We start from the raw sequence: 25,620 nt of genomic DNA on the forward strand, positions 1-25,620 counted from the left end.
AAGTGTGGAGATCAGCTTTTTGAGGGGGAAAAAAACCAACCCTACTCTAGACCAAGCTTGGATGGGAACAGTCAGCAAGGCATTGCAAAGAGTGTGGGTGAATTCTGCAATCCCAGTGAAGGAAATGCCCACCCTGCACCACCTGTGAACTTTGTCAGGCTCCTTTCTTGTGTCCTCCTACACATTTCTTATCATTCCTGACCTATTTATTGCTCTGCTTTGCATGCTTTATAACCTGCTGGATGAGGCTGTCTCAAGGCCAGACTGTTCAGGTGTCCCAGAGAAATCTCCCAGCCCCAGCAGCATGGAGGCCACCTGTGCAAACAGCCCTGTGGGAAACTGCTGTCCCCTCCAACACTGTGGTGCCTGAAAGTTATTTTCATAGGATCTTAGAATAGTTTGGGCTGTGGATCATTAGTTCCACCCCCTGCCATGGGCAAGGACACTTTCCACTATCCCAGGTTGCTCAGAGCTTCATCCAGCCTGGTCTTGAACATCTCCAGGGATGGGGCAGCACAGTTTCTGTGAGCAGCCTGTGCCAGAGCCTCACCCCTCTCACAGCAGATACTTTGATGAGTTTTACACAGCAGTGTGTGACCTTTAAACCCCAGCAAAAGGTGCTCAGACCACTGCCAGAGCTTTACAGCACCCACACTGTGTGTGTCCAGCCAAAGGGTGTCCCCAGGCTGAGGGACACCCTGCTGGTGGTGGGGCTGTTCTTTCAATTTGGATTTCAACCACGGTCAGGATGGAATAAAAATCAATAAATGCTTGCACGTTTAAGCATAAATATCCCTTCTGTTTAGGGCCTTAATATTTATAACTTGGTGGAGAGCAGACCTTGCTGATGGCATTTCAGTGTGTTCTATTTGCAAAGCACCCTGGGGTGGTTTTACACAAAAGTTGCTGTATTGAATTTTCTCATGATGTAGGATTAATTTGTACAAACTGCAAATTGATGCTGACCTGCTCGTCTCTGATGGGCAAAAGCTCTCAAAGTTTAATTCATACACAACCTAGCCCCCCTCTCAGCAATGAGAGCTTCAGTGCTGGGGAAAGCAGAGGGACCCTCTGGGAACTGTCAGTCAAAAAAAAAAAATCTTCTGTAAAGGTTTTTCCCCCCTGTTCATCTCTTAATGACTCTACCTGAAATGTCTGAGCTGAAGGAAACTCCACCCCTGAAGCTTCTACTTTGAAAAAGCTGAAAAAATCTAACTCAATCTCCTTAAAAAAAAGGGATTAATGATTTTCAGAAAGAATTTCTGTCCTCCTTTCAGTCCCAGTGGAGTTTTCTATAAGGCAATCAATAAGCAATGACCAGGAAAAGACTTTTACAAACGTCCCATGTTGCTGTCATATTTACCAAATTGTGCCTCCCAACCTCAAACTGAGTGAGCTGACAAACTGAAAAGAGAGAATAATGAAGAAAATCTGAGGATTCCATCACATTTCCTGTCAGGGGGCTGCTGGGGGGATGCATTTTTGGGGAAGAGTGGCTCTGTTAGAAATCCCAGTCCCCAGGGTGGCCCAGGGGCCATCAGCACTTTTGTCCCTCACACCGTGGGACATGATGGCCACAGAGGTGTCCAGCCCTGTGGGACCCAACAGGGACACTTCACATCCAGAGAAAAAAGGTCCTTTAAAGAACTGTGGGAATTTTAATGGAAATAATAAATCTGGGATTCTTCCCTAATGCTTGCAACTCTTTTTTTTTTTTTTTTTTTTTTTTCATGAATGTGAGAGGTGGAGAAATATTTCTAGAATGAAATTGGTGTTTTATTGGAAAAAAGTTCTGGTGTCCTGGGAGAGAGATAGAATTGACATGTTATTGGCAATGTGGTATTCAGCACGTGGCTGCACATCTCCTTGGCTGTTCTGCCAGGGCTGAAGGCACATCTGGGCTCAGAGGAAAGAGCTGGGGAAAAGAAAACCTCTAGCACAGATTTTTGAGGTGGCAAAGGTGCATGATCTTCCTTGCAGAACTAGAAACACAGGAGTCCAAATCACTCCAGGGGTCACAGTATTTTTAATTTTTTTCCTCCAAAGCTTTAGAGAACTCAGACTAAGATGTATTTTCCCCCACAAATCTCCTCTCAAAATTTTTGGCTTTCTGTTCCCAGACACTTTGTAAAACCATCTCAAATTCTCACCTGGATTGGCATTTCAGAAATTTATTTCCAGTTCATTGCTGGCCAATAAGGATGAGGCTTTCACGAGGAGGAAAATCCATTTTGTTGGAGGGCCAGAGTTGGAGATTTCCAATCACACAGAAATAGCATTTGCAGCTGTTTGCACATGACATTATTTCCTGGGCACCTGGCTTGTACCTACAATTAAGGACTTGTAAATCTGAGGAAATCTTACATTAAGGCACCAAAATGTGCCTGCAAACATTTGTGCCTGCCATTTTTCAGCTGTAATAATGGGAGTCCTGTTAAACCTAGGATGAAAAATTGGTCCTGTGTCAATAACCTGCATGAATGATGTTGGAGAAAACTGGCAAGTCATCAAAAGACCCTGTTCTCCATTTAATTCTCTTCCTAGCTCATTATAGATTATCACGTTTTGTCTAGTTAGTGGCATGATTATGGAAATAGAAAAGCTATTTCTCTTTGCTTCTTATCTAAAAGATGAATGAGGCACGTATAATTGGCTTAAGTTATCATTTAGCAGTGAGCTCTGGTGATGCAGGGTTTTTTTTTTTTGTTCTCAGCCTGAAGTCCTGAGACACAGTGAATGGCTGGTGTATTCCCCTGGCTGATTTCTGTCCCCAGTGTCCACATGCTTAGCCCAAAGCAATGCACCCATTGGGGGCTGAAGTACTTTTTTTCCAGAAAAATCAGTCGCAAATAACTCAGCAGGTGGAGATGATCATCAGGGCATAAATCACCACTACTAAAATGACAGCTGAATGGTCTGAGCACATCCAGGGAGCCACATCCACCCTCACCTGGGGCTCAGTCCTTGTCCCACTGCCCTTAACCTGCCTGGGCTGTAGCTGCACCTATGGTTTGTGTGATCCCAGAAACAGGATATGTGCTCCAGGCAACAACTCCCACCTCCTGGAGTGTGCAATGGGGGATTTTGAAAACATTATTCTTTTTAATAAGAAGAGAGAATAAAAATGTCAAGAAGAGGGGAGGTGCCACGACCAGAAAAGGTTTTTCTTTCCCCACGTTAGGCTCTGATGTTTTGGAGATGCTCCTAAACAAGCCCTTTCCATTGGGGTGTTGAGCCCTGGTTACAGCTGTGTCAGCTCATGGGGACCACTCAGTTGGCACACATTTGGACCCAGAATAACCAGGTTTTGGTGCTAAAAGCATCTGCCAAAAAGTCCATCAGTCATGAGGATCATTGGTACTGTCAGTGCATTTCCTCAGGTGTCAGAGGACATTGGCAATGATGTTAACTGGAAATCGTAAACATTGGGAAAAGCCTGAGCAGCTTTGAAAAGGACCTTTTTACCTTCCTGTTGTCTCTTATACCTTTACTTAAAGAGCAAATACTGTCTGAGAAACAAAGGGGAAATTTGTTCATCTTGATTTTCACAGTGGAGAAAAAGAGCAGTGGGAAGGAAAGAGGATGCTTTCCGTCTGGCTTATAGCACTGGAGCCTAGTCTTTCTGTAAGTATTTTATCCAAAGTCTATTTTTAATAACACCAAAATAATAATTGCTGAAATTCTCCTTTTTTTTTTTTTTATTTTCTTTTACATGCAAAGCATCATTGGCAAAAATTTTTTCGCAGCTTCCCTTGGCAGTCAGTCGGAGCAGCAGAATTTGATGGACCCTGACGGTACAGAGGGACAAAGGCAGCTTTAGAGGACATAAAACTATCTGGGCAACAACTCTCTCAGCCCAAATTGCCTCTGTTGTGTTCCTCTGTTGCCTGACAATATGCTCTCAAGAAAACACAAAATGTTGTTCTCTTTGTGGGAAAGGCTTGCAAATTTTTTTTTTTTTTGCATGTGTTTACTGAAATAAGAAAAAAAAACCAAAAAGGAAGCAGAAAAAAAGCCCAGAAAAATCACAGAACTTTTCTCTCCAAATTACCTCTGTTGCAAAAAATGTCACAGAAGACTTCACATTCCAAAAATATCAGCCAGCCCCACGAGCTGTGAGTGAATGTAGACCCAAGTGAGATGAGGATCAGGCCTAATTTGCTCATAATTATGTTAAACTCATAAAAAACCAATTCGCCATTTTTCTGGAACCAACCCCCAAATTGTACTCTTAATATCTAGGAATACACCGGTGAACAATCCATTATATTGTCCTCCCACAGTTATTATCTTCTGCAGTGACAGGGAGATGACAGGAGACTGTGGCTCCAGGTTGTGAATGAGCAGCAGGAACAGATGGGTTTGAGAGAGGCAGCAATCCTGCTCTCCTGCTAAAAATGCTACAAACAGGAACCCCCAGCTAACATGCCCTGAAAATATAGATCAGAGGAATTGTCCCCAAGAAAAGGATTTCACAACGCTTTCCAGGAAGCATCAGTATCTGTGCAATAAGCAAATGGAGCTGCAGATGCTAAAGTACTTATTGCACTTTTTTAAAAAATGCAGGGACAGCTTCAATTATTCCACTATCATGTACTAAATAAGGCTGATTAATCAAGGTTTAAGATAACAGAAGGAGTTTTCAATGCCATTAATATGTCTCACGGGATTCACCCTTCTTTTGGGTAATGGGAAGTTTCTGGTTGTGAAGACGTAGATAATAAGGATTTATAGCACCATAATGTGCAGTGTTTTTCATAAGGGACACTATGAAAACATGGAGGCTTGACAGCAAACACTGTTTCAATTATTTAGTTGCCTACTGGCATGCTAGGATGGGGCTGTGTCTGCTGCTTCACCCTCATCTCAGCCTTCTGCTTTCTCTCCTTGCCTTTGTCTCCCAGCAGCACTTGTGTTTCTGCTTCCAGCACAGCCCCTTCTTGCCAAACAACCACCTAAAAAAAGGAGAAAAGTCATACAAGGGTTTCTTTGCCATTCCCAATTTTCCCAGCAATTTTACAGGATCTCAAGTGGACTTCACATGTCGCTCGATGGGAAGGGTCAGAGCTACAGTTCTGCTGGTTGGAGCTGCAGTGGAAATGAGAATAGCCCAGGAAATTATGATCTTAGAGGGAATTCTCATAAATTCTCATTAAAAAAAAAAACAAACCAAAACAACCAAAACACATAAAAAGGGTTTTCCCCATAGTCCTGCTGAGAGGTATTGAGGAAACCTTAATGAATCAACAGTTGAGTTCTTCGTCTCCTTTCTAGCTGTCCAAAGTCAAGAGAAGTTTCTTTATCTCTTTCCATCTTCCTCTGTCTCCTGAGCAATTTCACAAGCAATTTGGCAATATCATACTTTGGGCTCTGCATCCTCCTTGTTCATAATAATTTTTCTATTATTATTTCTCTCTGCTGTGTCAGTTTTCTGGACCTTCAAGCACAAACATAAGACCCTGCTGCAGTCAGCTCTTGACCCAGGATGGTGCAAGCTGTGCCACTGCTCACCCCTCAATGCCAGGCCAGCCTGCCAGACCATGGAAACACACTTGGCAATTCCATAACTCTGTCCTGGCAATGCCATCACCCAATCTGGGTGATTTGAGACAAAATAAACACAAAAACTAGCTGGACTCAAATGAAATATGTGTGCTGCAATGTGCAAACATGACTCAGGCACTGCAGCCAGGCACTCCCTGGAGTCTGGCTGTGTCCCAGAGACATTTTTCTCCCTGGCTTTAGTTGACACATCCAGGCTGATACATTATGTTTATATTTTTGACGGGTTGTGATGTAAAGAAGGTTATCACTTCCTCACTGGGGGAGGATGCAGGGTTGACAGAGCCTGGCTGACCTTTTAGCTGGGCTCTGATCTTTCTTCTGCCCCTTTCCACACAGTTTTCCTCTCCTGCCACTCTGGGACAAGTGCTGGAACACTTCTCCAGGATCCTGCATCCCTCCACCCCTTCCTCATGCATTGCTGTTGAGGTCACGATAGAGGGGTGAATGTCCAGTCCATTCCCATGCAACATACACACCCTGCAGCTCCAAAGACATCTTTTTGTACAAAAATTCCACATCCTCTGCAGCACCCGTTTGTGCTGCTGGTACACATGGGTGCATTTTTCCATTGGGAGAGGATATGCTGGGAAACTGGCAAGGTTGGACCATGATCCCTTTAGCACCAGACACTGCATGGAGTGGTGAGGGGGAAGCTGAGCAACCCAAGCAGGGATCACTGAACCCACAGGCAGAGAAGAATGGCTGGGGTAGGAGCAGTTATCCTGTTAAATGAGAGTTTTACTATTTCCCTTAGTGAGAGCTGAATTATTTCCTTCAGCAGGCATGGAGTTCAGCTGCTGCTTTTGAAAAATGTTGCTGGAATAAATACTGTATGTGTCCCAGATGAGGTTTTTTCCTCACTATATTCTCTAATTTCTTTCATACAGAAAAAATTACTTGCATTTGTTGCCTTCCCTCTTTGTGCATTTGCTACAAGGGCTTTTGAGCCCAAAAACCCTCACTTTGAGTAGAAACACAGCTTCTGGTGTTTCCTCTATTTAAGGGAGGCAAGGAAAGCGACTGGAGGATGCATTGCTTCAGCCCTGACCTATTTCTATGCTCAGCACATTTTTCTGCCCCCACAGACATAAGGAATTATCCCAAATCCCAGGGCTACTTTCTGCTTCCAGATCTCTGGAATATCCCTTGCAGCAGGGCTGGGGGGGAGCAGAGCTTCCTGAGGGGCAGCAGCACAGCACTCTCTCCTCTGTGTTTCTGCCTCTTTAGAGCACTTTTCACTCCCTGTGAACTGTAAGAAAAATATCATTTACCAGGGAAGGTGCTCCACACATATTTAACACTGAAAGGGAATCTCAGGAGCAGACACATAAGGCAATTGCATGTGTGTTTTTCAGTCCTAATTAGACTGAACTCTGTAATTGTGAGATGCATTTCTGAATTTTTTTTTTCCTATTAAAGAAATAACCCCTCTTTTATCAAGGCTGAGCTAAACCCCAAGTGGAAAGGTGAGGGAAGGAGGAATAATTAATGATGATGAAGATTCTGCCTGCCATGGGAGTTCTCTCATTAAAATGCACCTTTCCAGCACAGGAACCCCTTCTGTGATGCTCCTGGGAGTGGAGAGGGGTGGCCAGGGCTGGACTGTCCTCAGCATTAAGGGACTTTTAAGTTGTCACTTCAGCACAAAGGGGTGATTTTAGCTCCATGGACTCCAGTGAGCTCCACAGGTGTTAGATGTATAACAGAGCTCTGGGGGAATGGACATTGCATTGAGGGTGTTGCTACCCTAGGTGGTTATTTATTTTATGTCAGGGGCTTGGAAGGGCTGAGCTAAGAGGGGTCTGATGGTTACCATCTTTTCAGTAGGATCAAACCTCCAGAAGAACCAGATTGGGATGGTTTGGAACAGAAAAATATCTGGGATTTGGGTGGCAGTGCTCAGCTTGGGGCAGATCTGAAATCCAAAATGGCAATAAAAGAATTATATGGAGAATAAAATACTTGGAAGAGGAGATTTATACAATTTTAAGGCAGCTCACCTTCCTTCCAGCCAGCACAGGCACTGTGGTGCCTCACACAGAGCATGCAGGAACAGAGAGGTGACATTGCTGATGTCACACGTGGACAGCAGCAGTGACAGCAGCATGTTGGGTCAGCTCAGCATCCTCTGCCCAGCTGGGTGCAGATGGTTTTCACCACACAACAGCATGACAAAGGCACCTCTCAAGAGCTGAGCCATTCCATGCAGTGGGGATGTTATTTAGGATGGGGAGGTGTGGGGGGTGACACAGCTTTATTATGCCTCATAAAAATAAATTCAGGAGAGATAAAAAAAAAAGAACCAAACCACTTCCATTTGAAAAGAGGGAGGAATAAGGCAGATAAAAGATATGAATTTTTCCTCCAAGACACACTGCTAAATAGGCTCTTCTTGTTCACTGAGGTTCAGTAATGCAAGTTGACAGGATATTAAGGTTATTCCAGGTTCTTCTGTCTCCCAGGGTCATAAGCCTTCTGCTATGCATGTTAATCCATCTTAGCATTCCTCCGAGTAGCTGCATAAGTAGGGCAATCACTTTAGTATGTATTCTTTCCATTTACAGCCTAGTTGGGAGGAGAAACCTACTAATTAACAGAATACCCCTAGAAAATCAGGAGTCATTTTAATAATACAGAGACTCCGCACAACATTCTGCAATTAAAGATAAACCTTCCTCTGAAACATTTCAGGGGTGAGAGGAGGAGGCGATCCGAGAGAGAAGGACCCTGGAGGCATTTATCCTGCAGCTCTTCTCTCTGCCCTTCTCTTCCCCTGGGTGTTGCCACATATGGCTGCTGAGCCACATTTCTGTGTGACTGGAGAGAAAACCAGAGCTGGTGTGTCACTGCATCTCCCCGCAAGCTTTCATCCCAAATAGCAGCTGAAAAATTCCTGTCCATGCTGAGCCAAAATATTCTCCTACATCCACCAAGCCATGCACCCCCAGCCCTTGGTGTGCAACACACCTGAATATATTCTCCTTTCTTTTCAGGTGATTTAAAACCCCACCAGCTTCCAAGCAGCTGCTACAATGACATCAGTGAATAATGTTAAAAATAATAGCGCTCATTTTGAGACTGAGAAGTCAAATAACCGCCCTGAAATTTGCCACTCTCTCCCCTTGTTCAGCATGAATCATTCCCGAGTTCCCAAGTGCTTTCCAAATTATCTCATACTGCCTAAAAAACATTTCTCTATCTTAATACTTGTGCTGGTTTTGGGGATTTCTGGAGCACAGAGTAGAGGGTGAGCAGGGCTGGGGGTACCTCTGCCCCCCACTTCTCAGCTGCTGTAGCAAGAGGTCCTCTTGAGACTGAATGCATCAGTATTCAATTAAAATGAATTAGTAAAAATAATTACAAAAGTATCTAAATATTTTGCTTTGAGCTGGCCTTAAACAGAATGGTTTTGGATTCGTATTTCCTTTTATCATTTCTGCAAGAAATGAGAAATGTTTGCCCTGGTTTCTGCTTGAGCCAGAGGTTTTAGGCAGGCAGCTGTTCAGAGACTTCCATCCTTAACTCTTCCAGCAGCAATGGGAAAGCCCTTCTGCTCTCCAGCTGGGGGATGGGGTTTGCCTAACCCTGGATAATCTGTCGTTTCTGCAGCGATGGGCTGCACAAGAAAAAAATGTAACATTTCTTAATGTCTGACCGAGTGAGTTAAGTAATTTTACCTTTAAACGTGGGATTCTTTTCCTGAAATACAGAAGCAGACAGCTAAAGCTAATATCCTCTTCTAGGGAAAGATCTTGCCCTAGATCAAAAAGCATCCTGACCTAGAGCCAGCAGAGGTTGGTGGGAATAACCCCACTGCTGCAATGGATTTGGGATTTGGTCCTGCTGTGTGAACACCTTGCCACAACTACAAAGTGTGGTCACTTTCCCAAAGCATTTGTTGTCAGAGATATTATGGGCAGATTTCATCACAAAGGTAATGGCATCCTTAAGGGTCAGGAAGAACTGGGAAGAGGGTGGTCTTTGGGATCAGAGATCTCTGTAACACCACTAAAATCACCAGTGATATGGGGCTGCACCTGGCAATCCCAGACACAACATAGCCACAAAGTGCTTGAGTCCAGCAGGAGTTTATTCCTGGACATATAATGGAGAATTGTAAAATGTTCTCCACCTTCACTGCAAAAAACTAGAATATAGCCTGGGCTGTGTAACACAACAGAGAGAGCAGGGGGAAATTTGATAGTGCATTTATAGATAAGAAGTGAGATTGTTTTCAGTTACTGAGGTGAAAACATCTCTCTTCTCATCCACTATCTGCTTTTGTTAGGTATCATAGAGTGTAACTTCACTTAGAAAAGTGCTTTGGCTCTCACAGCACTGGGGCTGCCACCTTGGAGCTTCCATCCACCAGGGACCTTGCTCAAGTCATTACAGAGAAAACATTATTCAGAAAAAAAGAAATAAAAAAATGTTATGGTGCAGCTGATTAGTGGAGTGATTTTTACTTGTAGGTGAAATATTTGAAAAGGAGAGGCTGAGTATATGTGACACTGAACAACTTGGGTGTCGAAATGACATAACTTCCTTCATGGGGAGGACCAGAGATATCTTCTTTCCAGCAGGTATTTCCTCAGAGTTTCTGCAGTGGTCAGAACAGTCTCTGCTAGCAGGGGATGCTCCTGTCCCAGTCCGACTGCACAGAGTGTGACATCTCCCCATGCCCTGACTCTGCTGTCTGGACAGGCTGAGTTTGCAGCAGAAATGTGCTCACTGTCACTTCTCACCACTCAGCCAAAAACACTGGGAAATACAGATGGCCTTGCTTAGGAAAGCCTGGATAATATTTCATCTCCTTCTCCATTCTGGGGAAACCAAATGAAATAAAATTATTTACAGAAGATGGCTTTATTCCCTTTTATTAACAAGATGTAATGAATCTGTGAGTTCATGGAATAACTCCAGTGATTTTGAACTGATGAGCAAAGGATGAGTTGGTCTCAAAAAACAAAATGCCATTTAGCCAGTGGAGTAAGCAAAACAATAAATGATCACACATTTAGAACAATCAATAAGGTGGTTACACAAGATCTTATATGATCCAAGATTAATTAGGGATGACAAATTCCAGGACCAGGCCAGGCATCCCCCATCCCCATGCATGGGGGTGGGTAGCAGCCTGCACAGCTCACACAGTGGATTATTCCCAGTTTCTTTTCCCCCCAAAGCTTTACATTCCCATTTTCCTGGCAGCTGTGGGTGGTGTGACCCCCCAGTCCCACCCTAGCCCATGAGCTGCTATCCCTGCCTGTCCCAGATGCTGTAACTACCACATGGGTGGCCACTGATTCTCGCACTGAGAGCTGGTTTAAATCATCCCAGGCTCGCATGTGAGTCTATTTATTTTAACACTGTGAAGCTTGTTCATTCTCTAGACAGTATGTTAGGGCTAGGGGCCAAAACCCACGCTGATGTATAGCTTTCTCCATCGGATTTATAATTTAGTGCAAGGGGGCTGGGGAAGCATAAGCCAGGGCAGAAGACTGTGAAGAAGCTTCACCATGCTCCCATCTGCACTGCATTTAATTTACAAGGTAGATTAAAATCATGGGACATCTTTGACCTCGTTTAGTTTGGGTTGCCTGCAAGATTTAGCTTTTGTTTCATCTTTTTGCTCCTGGGGACTGTGAAGCCAAGGGGAGATTCATACCAGGAGCAGAGCCTGCAGTTTCTCTCCTTTGCTGAAAGACACGACGATGCAAAATGGGAATTAAACCATTTTCTCAGTGCAGCCAGATCAAAGTGGAACTGAGGGAGATGCCAGCTCTTCTCACTGATTCCAGCTTTGCTCCCCTGGGATTGGCAGTGCAGGAAGGTCACATGTGCAAGAAACTCGTGCATCAGATGAGAATTTCTCAAGCCAGTGTTTTTCTTGCAGCCAGGTCCCACAGGACACCCTCTCTGCTCAGCTTTTACCTGCTGGTTCATCCCCATCTTCCCAGGGAAATTGAATGCAGCATGCAGCATGCTCCAGGTGCATTGCTGCAGATGCAGCTTTGCCTCTGGCTGCAAACAGCCCTTCAAATGCAGGGTGAGGTGGGAGCTCCTCACACCCTAAATCATTTATGCTGTCACAGCAATTAGCTGCCGTAACCCAGAATAGGTGCTTGAAGTGGGACAGCTCTCCCCTGGTTTTCTGATTATTTATTCACCAAGGACATGCCCCAGTTCCTCAGCACTGCCTGGTCACATTCTGACCCTCCAGTCTCGTGTCTGTGAAAGCTGGACTAGGTTTAACTGAGGGAGGGCTGGGAATTCTCTGAGCTCAAGCATCCTTTTGAGGTCACAGCTGCCACCACATGCAGACAGGGTGTCACACAGTCCTCTGGAGAGCTCACAGAGCTCAGGGTAAAGCTGGGTGGGTCATTTTGATAGCCATGAGACTCTTTTAGGATAAATCAAACGATGCTAAAAAGCCATATTGAGCTGGGCAGGGCAGTGTCCCTGGGGAGCCCCCAGCCCTGGGACTGGGAATTCTCTGTTCCTATGGAACAGTGCTGCATCAACTGTATTTTGAGCTCACCTAGAAGGGCATTAAATCTCCTCTTCCCATATCTCTCAATTGCTTTTGAGCCTTGGAACAAAAGCCTTCATTCAAAATAAGCTTTTAAATCTGTTTGTGGTGATTAGTGAAACATGTTTTAAATCCTTTACTACACTGGAGAGCTCTGCGTAAAAGGATTCTCCACCCAGCCTTGCCACTGGTTAAAAAGCTTCCGAGTGCAGGAGTAAATTCACACACACAAAATCAGTTTTCAGATACAGTAGGCAACCCATTAAGCTTTGTGTGGTTATGCAAGCTGATACAAATGCCTTATTAATTAGAAAATCAATCACGCTGTCCAGCTGATTGAAGCGAATCCTACACTGAAAGGAGGGAACAATAGTATCATCAAGACTATATCATTTCTTCCCATTACAGGGAAAAGGACAAGACTGCATTTCAAAGTGATTCTGCTGTAATGAGCTGCAAGAATATACACCATGTAGTAAGGGCTCTTTTAAGATGTGGCACATTATTTTGATCAATAATACTCAAATTCATTTTGGATCCTGAAACTAAGGAAATTTCATGTGAAGATTAAAGGAAATAATAATATGATCAGAACGATCACAGAGGAGGGGAGTTGTAATTATCCAAGGGGCAGCATTAATAAATAGGAATGAGCCCAAACCCTGTGAAATCAGAAAGCAGCAAGAATACACTAAGACTGCTGAAAGTGCTTCACAGCATCCAGCTAACGCATTAAAACTATAAAACACATTATTTTTTAAAAATAAAATTGGTATCAGTTAACAACCCTAATGTCAGGCAACCACAGAACGATAATTGAAGAACCCAATTGATTCTTCACCTGTCCCATATTATTTTCAGTCAGCCCTGCCAGCTTAGGACTGGTAGCAAATGGTCATAACAGCCATATTCCTGCCATCCCAAAGCAGTGTGGCTGGCCAAAACCTCCTGAAAAATACAGGCAAGAACCACTAAATTGCTGAAAGATGACTGGAATACAATCCTTTCAACAAGAGTCAGACTTTGAGGAAGAAAATAACTCATTATCATGTAAACACACGTTGTCTTGGTTCCAGGCTAATTGTTGTATAGCATATCCTATATAACACAAGACAAAGCCCTCAGGCTCATAAGCCAAGGAAAATGCAAATTACACCATTGACAGAGCTGAAGGCTCCATGCAACTTTAATCGAGGGGAGGGTGCAATGGTTTTGTGAGACAAATGAGCAGGGAAGTTACATTAGAAAGACAGAGCTCTCTAATTCACAATTTGACTAATAGGTTTGAACGTGGCTGAGCAAATGTTCACCTTGGCCACCAAAGTCTAAGGAGATTCACACTTGCAAACCCTACCATAATCATTCTGTGCCAATGATATTCATCTTTTCTGGAATAGTTCATGGAAATGCTCCACACTCTGGTGGCAGCTTCCTTTCTTTCACATCTTTATGGCTGTTTGTTATAGAGGAGCACCCTGAAAATTCAACAGGGATTTGGGCCCTTCTGGGTTAGAAGAAGCCCCAGAGGCATTTCTGCCCTGTGGAATGACCACTGTACATGCACTGTGCTGATACACACCAGTGCCAGAGGCTGGGATTGAATAGATCAAGGGCCCTTGAAGTGCTGGTCTCCAAATCAGGGGGGTCCAGCCCATGGTTCCAGCCTTCTGGGTTGCCCAGAACAATCTACAAAGCTTCTGCCTGCTGTGTCATTGGGGCTCATGGCCTTCTGTGGTGGATGACCTGTCTGTCCAGAGATTCAGGCATTCCTACAAAACATCTAAAGGAGGTTGGAGATGAAAAAGTCACCCTTCTGGTGTGAGGAACAGGCATTTAGAGAAAGAAAAGAGGAGAGGTGAACCACTGGAAGATAACAGAAGAAACAAAAATCAGAACATTTCAGTCAGGCTTTTAACTATGCAAATCTGAATGATTCACGAAGAGAAATCCAGCTATTTTGGGGAAAAGGCACTGGATACATAATGTGGGAAACTGGCTCATCAAGTAGCTGTTACTCTTCCATGGCAAATCCTGGTGAAGTCTTTGGAAGAGCTTTGCAAAGGCTCAGGGAAACACAGGAGTTTTGCAATGGTTCCTGCTGCCTACCACAGCCTCACCTTGTTTAGTTTCAGCATGAGCAGGATCTCCATGTGTCCTGGGATCAAACACTGAGTGGATCTCTGTGCTGTTCCTTGTCCTGTGCACACTGCAGCTGAGGCATTTCCAGTTTCATAATGCAGGGATTCAGAAATAGATGTAAATTTACACATTCCACTACAAACAGATGGTGTCTTTGGCTGGCTTTCACTGTGTTCCTCGAAGGTAGCACTGGGTTGCAGAAGTCAATCTTCCTACAGTGATCTCTTCTTACAGGGGTTTTAGGGTTTGTTTTGGTTTCCCATTCACATGGCACACTGGCAGGGGCTCAGTGAACATGGGGGGAATTGCCAACCTATTTTTCATGCCAGGAGATGTGATAACTGCTAGAGATGGCCACAAAATGAAGTTCTGCTTCTCACTTCTCCATGGCACCCAGCAAGACTAGTGTGAGCAAAGAAGATGCCAACCTATATCCAGAGTTTGTGGCTAACCTGAAGCTTGTGGGAGGAGAAATTGGGACTCCAAGGTCACCACTTTCTGCAGATATAGGAAAAAAACTATCTGAAAAAAAAACATCTGCTGCCCCTGCAGATGCTGAGGATGTGAAAGTAACACAGGAATATTTGGCCAGGTGGCAAAGGCTTTCTCAGTCCACAGCAGTCACTGGCTGTGAGGATATGTTGCCTCTGGATGAGGACTGCTCATGGGAATGGTCCCCTCAACAGAGGATGTTTTGGTCCAATTCCAGCACAAAAGGTTATTTACAAATGGTATCTGGTAGTTTGCTCATTGCAGCAGTTTCCCATCTCAAGCACAGCTGCTCCAAGGGCTGCAGAGAGCTTGGCTGCTTGTGGTCAGTCTGGTCATCAGCCCTTGTGAACAATTCCTGCTTTGTCCTGCTTTCTGCAGCCAAAAATGATTTCACTTGAATGCAACAAACCCAAACCTCACAAAGAAGGTCCTGCCCAGGGTGAGGGATCTCCCCACACGAAGATGATGAGCCCAGAGCCCAGCTCAGCTTTGTGTCCAGTGCCACTGACACTTTCCAAGAAACTCATCATGGTCAAAACCCATATCCCTCTGCATCACTTCTGCTTCCATTTGCACCCCCACCCCATTTATCCTGAGTGGGATAAACCAAAGCACAGATGCCAAGGAGAATTTGGGACCAGTGACAGCTTTGGGGAAACAGAGTTGGCTGAGTTTCTGGGGCTGGTTCTGTAAGGGAGTGTGAGCCCATTGGACCACCCAGAGAAAGGCTTCCCAGCAGTGAGAAACAGGCAAGAAATATGTGTTACAACTGTGGATTCCTTCAGCTTTTGAGCTGACACTGAATTTACTGGGGAGGAGATGAAGGGGAGATGGCAAGAAACAAGAATGACCCAGCAACAAATGCACTGAGGGAAGCAGCTCTGATTATTTCTCAGCTATTCACTCAGAAAGTGAAGATATGCAGCTCTTCAAGCAGCCTATTTAACACTGGCACCACACAGTAAAGGGAACCTTGCCAGCATATTTCATTAAAATACCTCTCCATCAGTTAATAATCATTCTCTGCGCTTTAATAGCACTTCCCCTTCAAGATTTCCAAGTAAACCCATAAAAGTCAGCTCAACCTTGGGAGAGAATTATTCTTAGAGATATTTTGCATGCAGGTAGATGGAGAGACAGGGAGATGTCCCCCCAAAGTCCTGTATTGTTTCCCCAGCCCTGCATGACAGTGAGACTTTATGCATGAAGTCAGATAACCCAGTGGCTGTTTGCATAATGATGGCCTGAGTTAATGGCCAAGCCAGAAATCAAATCCAGGACTGGTGATTCTTATTCACTGCTTTCCCCCTTCTAATAAAAATTTCCACAGATGCTGTGGATGAGAAGCTAAATGCCAAATTCCAGGAATAAGCAAATTGGAAACAAATGTGCTGTGTGGCCCAGTAAAGTGTGTTTACAAGAGGACAATTGCTACCATTGCTTTAACACTGGTCTGTGGCATGAGGAGACACAAAACTGGGTGAGCAGCACCCTGGTTCCCAATCCCCCCTAATAATACCCTGTGTAGCTCAAAGGTGGCTTTTTCATGTGGGTCTATTGACCTTTGCATAACAACATCAAATGTTGATTTTTTCCAAGTCAGAAGAATAGTCATCTTCCTTGATTCTTGGCTGTGGTCCAGCCAAAGACATTTCCTAGTAACTGGGAAATTTCCTAACAGTGAAACCTTGTGGGGAGTCCAGTAGTTTGGGTTCATATCTGAGCTCCCAAAGCCATGGCAAGGCCCACAAGAGCTTGTGTGCCCCAAGCCTGGAGTGTTTCCCAATTACCTTTCCATCCCAGCCACTCTAGAGACACTGATGTCCACCTTCCTCCCTCAGAGACAGATAAGAAAGAAACCACACATATTTGTGGTAAAGCTGGATATAATCCCATATCAGAGAAAGCTTCTGATGTTTTAATATTTACCTTTATAATATTTATATTTATTTAACTGACCATAAAAAACCCCCAAAGCCACAAATGCATAGAGACATTTTCTCTGTAAGGGAATTATTTCTTAGGGAGCTGCCTTGGTTTGCAAAAGGGAGACCAGAGGGGATGCAGAGGCCACTGAAAGATGCTTGAGAATAACATTAAGATGATATAAGATGCCCAGTCTTTATCTAATAGCAGCATGCCGTGCACAAAGTGTCTGAAGTCATGCTTTTGGCAGACTGTGAGCCAGGTTTTGAGGGCAGAAGGTGAAAATGTGAGTACTCATGCTAAGGAACAGTTCTGTGTGTCCTTGATGTGCCAGGGCTGCAGCCTTAAGAGGAGCCAGAACAGCACAGAGCATCTTATCTGGTCAGGGTCAAGCCTGCTGGAGAGGACAAGTCAATGTCAGAGCAACATCCCGCATGCTCAGTGCCTGGTGACGTGCACAAATGTCATTTTTTATCAGTACAGACGTCCAACCCATCTTTTAATCTGCTGCCTGACCTGGCTGGCAGCCCGTGGCAGGGAGCTCCCCTGCCCCACAGCCATGCACTCCTTTCCCTCAACCACACAGGGGAAGGACAGGAGAGGAAGTGATAATGGGCTTTTCCTTCTTTTGATACAAATGGCCAGAGGAAGCACCACCTTTTAAATCAGCTGTCATTTGGAAAGCAGACACAGAATTCCCAGCAGAGCCACTCTGCCCCAGCCCTGCTCTACAGCTGCAGCCAAGGCCACCCGGACACACAGCACAATGTGATGCACAGATGTTGATAAATTCTCCCATGTGAAAAAAATATTAAGTCATTACAAACAAAACAGCCTCATAAACAGAGCTTAGGAAACTATGATAAATCAAGTTCGTTAGGCAGCAGCGTTGGTACGAGCCGCTGTCTCAGCTAATGCAGATTGAGAGTTCATCACATGCTGCATAGATCAGCATTTTAAACACATACCGTTTACCAGCCTTAATGAATACTAAAAGCCCAATAAGCAGGAGCCAGAGCCACTCAGACATGGTTTCATACAGATGTCAGCAGCGTTGTCTTTCATTTTATTTGCTAATGAGTTATCGATAGCAGTAATTTGCTGCTGATAATGCTGCAGGTTATAAAAGAGAAAAATTAACAAGTTCTGTTAAACGAGGAAACAGGCTGTATGTCCTGCTCTGTCCCGATGCCAGGTGGAGTTGCAGGCAGCAAAGGCATCAAGATCCCTGGTGAAGGCAGAGCTGTGGTGCTCACTGATCACCACCAGGATGCTCAGAGATGACCCTGGGAAGAGCTGCTTCCCCCAGCATGGAGGGAAGGGATGACCCAGCTGCCTTTAGCACAACTCTAAGTATTGCTGGAAGGGTGAAAAGAAGGGAAAAGAGCAAATAAATGTGGTCTGGGCATAGTAAAGCTACAGGCTGAGTCCACTCTGCTGCAGCATTAGGTGGGACTCATCCTAGGTTACATCCTGGTTTAAGCTGGGGACTCTGGTAACCCTGAGCTCTGGTCCTGACCCAACCACTGCCTTCCCCAGGTCTGGACTGGCTTCCCTGTTGCACTGCTGTAAATTCTGAGCATTATCCTCAGCCATCTGTGGGAATACAGATACATTAATAAAGACTCTGACCTGCCCAGCTCACTGTAAGAACTGATTTCATACCATTTGTGAGGAGCTTCAAGGAGGCAACCCCAGACACATGCACAATATTCTTTTTACCTATTACAGCTAATGGGTGATATTTTTGACAAATGTGGAAGACAAAATAACTCAATGGAGCAGCTCCTCACTGAGGAGGAGAAGTGTCAGGAAGGCAGGGGTGACCTTTGCCTGGGAGGGGACAGCAGGGGACAAGGCATGGCCTGAAGGTTGGTGACTTCAGCAGCTCCTTCCTGACACCTGGGCTCACATGCACAGTGATTTTTAGAAAATCTGCATCTGTTCATCAAGCTCTGAGGTAGATGCTGTAAAACTTCCTGTATTTTGTAGGTCAAATGAAGTTCTTGCTCTTTGCTAAGCACCTTGAGCTGCTGGGTGGGAGCAGTGTTGATCAATTCCTGAAGTGCTGGCTCTATCCAAGCTGGGCAAACCTCCAGCTGCACACAAAGTCAACAAGGTGCTGCCTGAAGGAAAACACTCTAGAATCCAAGCTCTGGGTGCTGGCAAAGGAAAATATTATGGTTGGTGTGTTAATGGGGGTCCAACCCTCGCAGTCCCTCAGATAGCAGGCAGTGTGGGGTGATTGTGTGGAACAGACTGGCTGTGTGTCCCTGAACCAGCATTTCTGTAGGGCACTGATGTGTGCAGCAGACACTGCTGCAATTTACTTATCCTACTGCTGCTGTGCTCACCTCCTCCATGGATGCAGGTCTTGGGCACTTCTCAGAAAAGCAGGAAAAGCATTGCCAAGTTGCCCTATTTTCCATTTATTTTTCTATAAAAGGCAGTCACACTGATCCACTTTTTCTCCACTGAAAGTGAATAGACATCCCTGGCTCTCAGCTGGAAAAGCCTGAGGAAAAATAGGATCAGAGTGTTTTGCAGTTTGCAACCAATGATCTTCAAGTCCAGTGCCTGGCCGTGACAGTCACTGGCAGCTCCTTGGCACCAGAACACTGTGGAACTCAAAGGGACAATCACTGAGGCACAGAAAAAAGGCAAATACAGTCACAGATGTCATCTGGGGGTGAGCAGGTTGCAGAAGGTTTCCAGCCTGCCCACGCTGCCTGCCAAGCACAGTCCATGGCTCTCTGCCTGGTTGGCCCATGAGATGCTCCTTGCCCATTTCCCTGTTTTGTTCTGTGTTTCCTTCCAGCAGGATGAGCTACATCCTGGGATGGCCAATGGACAGAATCCCATGGCTGTGTTGGAGTTGAGGTCAACTCAGCTGCCACTTTCTACCAGCAAAGAATGTCCAGATTGATGCTGGAACACTGCACAGGAAAAAAACCAGCCTCACCATGAGTGTGGGGGTTTCACCTTCAGCTGTCTTCTTTAACAGTTTTTAATTTTAATTCAAGCTAATTAATGCATTAATGGTTATAGCTGTAGGTTTATAGGTTTAGGTGCCATTAGTTAAGCCCTGACACTATGGACTTCATGGAGGACTCCAGCCAGGCTGCTCCTTGCTCTCTGCACCTCTGGCACCACAGGGAAATTAAGAGATAGAGGGAATTTGGATCAGAACCAGCAGGCAAGAGACAGCTTCTGAGTCCTAATTTGAGCCTGAAATCTTTGATTTTCCCTCCCCCGTTTGCTGTTTCCATTACAGTGCTTATGGAAATTAATTTAAAAGTATGGTGCAATTAAAAAAAAATTAATGGTTTCCTTCCTCTGGAATTGAGAGCTTTCTTCTGAGCAGGAGGGAGGGGTTTGTGAACATGTCATTCCTTTTTAGGGGGCTGAATAGAGGCTTCTATCCTCTCATGTTTTAATTAATTTTTCTATAGTTGCTTCATTAATTGATATTTATGTATTGCTTGTTGTGCATAAATCCTGGAAACAGCACATAAGAGGATGTTCTCGTTACAGCTCTACAAGTGCTTGGCCAATACTGGAATATTAATAGTTGGAGTCACATGGAAAAGTACAGTTTGTTTCCCTTTCTCTGAGGTTTCTGTCCCGTATGGTGCCTTCAGGGAATAAAGAGTTGCTTCAAGAAAGGCATTTTTTTTGTGTGTTGCACTGTGTCTGTGGAGGTAAGAGCCAAAGTGATGGGGATGCAGCTGAGGCACAGCCTCTGTACCTCTGAGTTTTGTAGGTCCTATGAAACTAACCATGGACAGAAAGTGCCTTCCTGTGCAAGCCTTTCCCAGTCCTGCTAGCTGGTGGTCCAGCTTCCCACTGGGAAGGGCAGCCAAGGATCCAGGCAAGGCTTTTCTGAAGGGTTTTATCTGCTCTTAGCACTTGATTGCCACTGGATAGTTGTTTTGCTCCAGAAATCTCTGAGGAAGTGGGGACCACTTTTTTCACTGCATGCCAAAACCTCATCCCCTCTGAAATCTGCTGAGATCTCTTCTCAGTGCTCACAAGCTGTTCCTAGGTTGGCATTTCTCTGTTGTCTCATGGCTAAAAAAATTCTCCTCACCCACAGAGCAATCAGCAGTATTCTCTAAAGGCATGGGGCTGCTTGAGAGGCGAGTTATGATCTGCCCGTGGAGCTATTGTTATTTGAGATTTTATTAATCATTTACTACATTTTATGAGGTTAGTCACCTGCATCGTCTCTGTGCTGACACAATAATTTACCACTACAAGGATGAAAAATAAAATAAAAGATCATTTACTGGCAGCTCACAATGCTCTTACCAGGTTACAAAGGCAGCTGGTGGAGAGAGATTTCTGCTGGGGAATGAAAATAAAACAAAAAGGATGATGAGGCACAGCCAAAAGGGTATCGCTGAAGATCAGTTTTATACTGAAGCGTGTGATAATCAATTATTCAGAAACATGGTGTTGAACTATCTTTCCCCATGGGTTTATAAACCTCTCAGTGGCTTAGCTCTGGTAACAGTTATCCAGAGATATGTAAGGGTATCTCTAGAAGCCACAAGAGGACATTCATATTAGGCACATCATGTAGATAACGAGGATATTAGGAAGCACAGAACTAGCTAATCTGCTGCTGTAAACCTATCTTGCTCCATCAAGGTCAGTGGTATCTCTGCCAGCTCTCTCCAGCTGGGAGTTGGACCCACAAGCTGTCACACAGTATGTGGAAAGGCACAGGCTGGGTCTGTGATGCTCCCTTTCAATCTGGGAGCAACAACCAGGGCCAAGCTATGGGGACACTGCAACCTTTCTTGCAGCTGGAAACTCAGGGAAAACCAGGACAATGACTCTCCTGTGTGGGAACAGGACATGGACACAGCTGGCCATAGCAAGCTAGCAGAGTGCTGTGCCTCACACCCAGGGGAGAGGAGATGGACACGAGGCTAGAGCCCCCTTAAAAGCATTTTTCAAAATAATTGATAAATTATTTACCAGCTATAAATGGCCAGGATAAATCTGTTGGTGAGCAGCAGCACAGCACAGTTAGTTTTGACAACTGACAATTTACAGCCCTTGGTAGAGCACTGTTAAGGATATTACTCACTTAGCCTCCCCATACAGTACTTAGAGCATAACAAACAATGTCCCCAACCTCTCCCCATTCAGGAGCCATCTCCTCCTGGCTCCCCTTGCCTTGGCTCTCTGACTTCTCCAGCAATGCCTGGCACTGAGCCCTGCCATCACTCACTGCTCTGGGCATTTCCCAGCTGCTAGACACTTGCAGCCCCTGGCTCACAGCTGCCATGGCACTGAAGTGTAGGATTTCTCCCTGGATGCTGCTGCTGAGGCCTTGGCAGCAGTGACAGGGTGATGGGAGGTGTGCAGTGGCCAATGCACCTTCACCACCAGCCAGTGAAACGCTGCTCCTCCTTACTGCTGCATGTGAGAAGTGACAATTTAATTTCCAGACCTACTCCAGGGGCTTCTCCTGCGAAAGGGGAAGAGCAGCTTGGCTGCTGATGGTGAGGCACACATCTGACCCACCTGCAGGCAGGTGGTGAGGTTGGGTTTTGGAGGGACAAAAACCTGCTAAAACAGACAAACAGCCCTTCCCCCACTTAAAGCACCAACATAAAAATATGCAAAAGTCACATATTTTGCAAGTGCAGAGCCTTCCTAGCAATAATTAGCTTCTAAACATTCCCCTGTCCTGTATAATAAATGAACAGCATAGTAAATGTTATGAGAATAATTCATTATTCATCACGAATAACAAATGAAGGGAATAATTTACCATCCGCTAATCTCTAAAAGGGCCCCACTTCTTCTCTAATCATGTAGGGATGCTGAGTGCTGAGGAAGAGGTCCCTGGTCAGCCATGCAGGCCCACACCTGCTGCTGGGGTGTGCCCTGGCCTGGGGACCAGCATGGTGCTGCTGTGCCAGTGGCTCTGTGACACAAACTGCAGAGGGAACGGTGGAATGTCCTGAGTTGGAAGTATCCCACAGGGATCATTGAGTCTAGCTCCTGGCCCTGCACAGGATCCCCCAAAGATCCCATCCTGTGCCCTGTGAGCTTTTGCATGGATAAGGATGGAGGTGCATCTCTGCTGCCCTTTCCACCCCCAGGCCCTTTCCCAAACCCAGCTGTGTTCCTGCACAGCTGGCACAGACCTGGGAATGTCCCACTCCTGCAGCCCTGGCAAAGCCTCCAGTGCAGTGCTGTGGCTGTGACAAAGAGCCCTGAGGTGACAAGCAGCAATCCAAGGCATGGACACAGGGGTGAAAGAGATGAATATTTTTTGGCCTCAGATCTGTGGCACACACAACACCTGTTCTACCTGCCTGGCTGGGCAGGGGGATTCAATGCTCACATCAAATTCAGCACTGCAGCCCAATCCAGCCTTGCTCCCTGCCAGTCCATCTCTCTACCTCCCTACCAGGAGCTCTCCTTTTTCCCTTTCACAATATCAGATTTCTTTTTCCATATGCACAGCCAATCCATTCTGGCATTGCCTTTGTCCTTCAAAGTGCTGGATCACTCCTCCATCGGCTTTAACCCCTTGCCAAAGCAAACCTCCCTCTTTTGCCCTTCTCTGGAGAACTACAAGCCCCCTAATCCCTTTCCTTGGGAGCCTAACACAGCTGCTTGTTTGGGGGTAGCATTTGTGGACTCATCACTGTGTTATCTCTGCTGATTATTATTTGTTTATTGCTCTTCCCTCACTTGTGTTCCTCCAGTGCTCGAGATGACAGACAGCACATAAATCACTGTAATGGAGCACAGCAGAATGGGATGGAGGTGTACAAATTGTCTGTGTGTGCATGTGGGCAGATAAGGGAAGTTGGAGGATCATTTTGGTGCTTTCCACAGCCAGAAGTCAAAGTGCACAAAGAACACAGGGAATTTGTTCTCTCAGCCCAGGCATCCCCTGCATCCCTGACCAGTAAGGATGACCAAGAAAATCACCTGGAGAAACAGATCCACTAAAAAGTCTCTCCATGTACCATGCTTGCCAGTTGTTCTGACACCACCAACCCCTGTAGCTTGTTTTAACCTGTGATTTGTTAAAAAAAACCCAAAACATAAAGGCGCATGCTCCACCCCTGGAAGTGTCCAAGGCCTGGTTGGATGAAGCTCTGAGCAACCTGTGATAGTGGAAGTTGTCCCTGTCCATGGCAGGAGGTTGGAACAAAATGGTTTTAAAAGTTTCTTTCAGCCCAGGCCATTCTCTGATTCTATGATTCTATAATTCTGTAATTCTGTGAGTCTGTAATTCCATGCTTCTGGGTGCACCTGGTAAATCTGAATATAAAACCCCTGCGTTATGATTTTAGGAAGTTATTATTTTTTATTCTAACCTTACACCTATAATATTGTTCCAGGATGTGAATAAGCACTGAAACATAAAAGGTTAGTTAAAAGCATCTGCCTATTACATAGTAACTGCCCTCATGTGAATTTAGCTTGGTGAGTACGTTTAATGTTTTCCAATGATTCCAGCTCCAAGTTTTGCTAAACTTGCATTTTTGGAGACTATTTTTGAGAAAAGACTTCCATAGGATAATCAAGATAATGCCAGCAAGCTGACTTTTGACCTCCACTGTCTCAAAATATTCACAAACCTGCTGACTAACTGGGTATATTTTTGGTTCCGTGGACTTTCCAATCCTGAATGGAGTGATTAGCAACAAAAAGGGGTTTTTTATTTAAATCAGTGGGAGCTAATGAAGCTCTGGTGTGTGCCAGCTGTGGCCTCAGACAGATGTGCCCTGGTGCTGTGCTGAGGAGCTTTTGGCACCTCAGAAGATGCCACTCTCCATAAAACCCCACCACCCCAGCAGGACCTTTGCTTCTCTCCCCATCCAGACACCAGGAGCATAAAAATCGTGCAACACCCCCAGTCTGACAATATTTAACCAGGGAGCTGATGATCAGACCCCCAGAGGAAGTCTAGAAGATGCTTTCTGAAGACAAATGAGACAAGGAGAGTCACCCCAAGCATTGCAGCTACCTACCAGCCTTCCTGGGCTGCTCTTTCCTCAAGGCTGTGTAGAGGGTTGTTTCTGTTTCATGGTTCTTTTCCCAAACCTTCTGGCTCTGGAGGACTCACAGATTTCCAGGCGTGTCCATGATTTTATGGTTAGATCCAACAGGATCTCCCTGCAAGAAGCCAGCAGAGAGCATTTTAGATACCTGCACAGACCTGCAGATCAACAGGGTCACTACAACGACCAATAAAATGCATTTCCCAGAAACCCTGATTTAGACAGGCTGCTTTAATGAGAATTACAGCACTAATCTGAGCACTGATCTTCTGGTTTGACCCCCAAATATGTGCTCTTCAAAGACAGCAAGACAACCCACCTGATTGTGGCTCTTAGCAGAGTGGGACCCAGGGGAGGGTTGAAGGAAAGTTGACGAACATTTTGACCCTTTTAATTGGCATTGTGCCTTCCCAGGCTTTATCGGTCAGCTTTGAAGTCTAACCAGCTCCCTCGTGAGGAATTCACATTTGGCACGCTTGCATGAGACATAATGTGGTAACAGAGGTAGCTCTATATGTATGGTAATTTTTAGAGTTGAGTGACATTCCTCGAATGGATAAGTTCACTGAAAAATGCAGGAACCAACGGTATTTGCGAAAAAAATTAGAAAGTGTACAAATGTTTCATTCTGACATGTCAAAAAGAAATGGTTTGGAGATATGGAGACATTTTGTTTCAACATCATCAAAACAAAATATTTTGACTTTGTGTTTGGAAACAAGCTTTGTTGTTTAAAAACTGACCTAAATTTTAGGAAAGGATTATTTTAAAACAGAATTATATAATAAAAAAAGACCATTTCTGTTCCTGTGGAAGAAAATACTTGAATTTACTCATTTTCTCCCTGTTTTTGGATTTGACAACCAAACAAAAAAATCCATATTCATCTACTTTTCTCACTGTTATCACTCCTGTCGCATCTCC

The 25,620-nt window shown here is 44.9% G+C and overlaps 1 long non-coding RNA gene across 2 annotated transcripts in view; it reads right to left on the minus strand.

The window, feature by feature from the left end:
• The window catches only part of LOC146433119 (uncharacterized), a 32,154-nt gene extending 7,024 nt beyond the window's left edge, over positions 1-25,130 (minus strand). The window contains exons 1-2 of one of the 2 annotated variants that reach the window (XR_014854000.1): positions 25,016-25,130; positions 24,667-24,811 (exon numbers count right to left, since the gene is read on the minus strand). This is a non-coding gene — a long non-coding RNA (uncharacterized LOC146433119). Of the gene's footprint in view, positions 1-24,666; positions 24,855-25,015 lie in introns of both variants that reach the window. The other variant, XR_014853999.1, reaches the window with a different exon arrangement.
• Positions 25,131-25,620: the final 490 nt, after the last annotated feature.

This window comes from Lichenostomus cassidix, chromosome 9 (genome assembly GCF_008360975.1).
Source record: "Lichenostomus cassidix isolate B80296 chromosome 9, HeHo_3.0, whole genome shotgun sequence".
Taxonomy (NCBI): Eukaryota; Metazoa; Chordata; class Aves; order Passeriformes; family Meliphagidae; genus Lichenostomus; species Lichenostomus cassidix.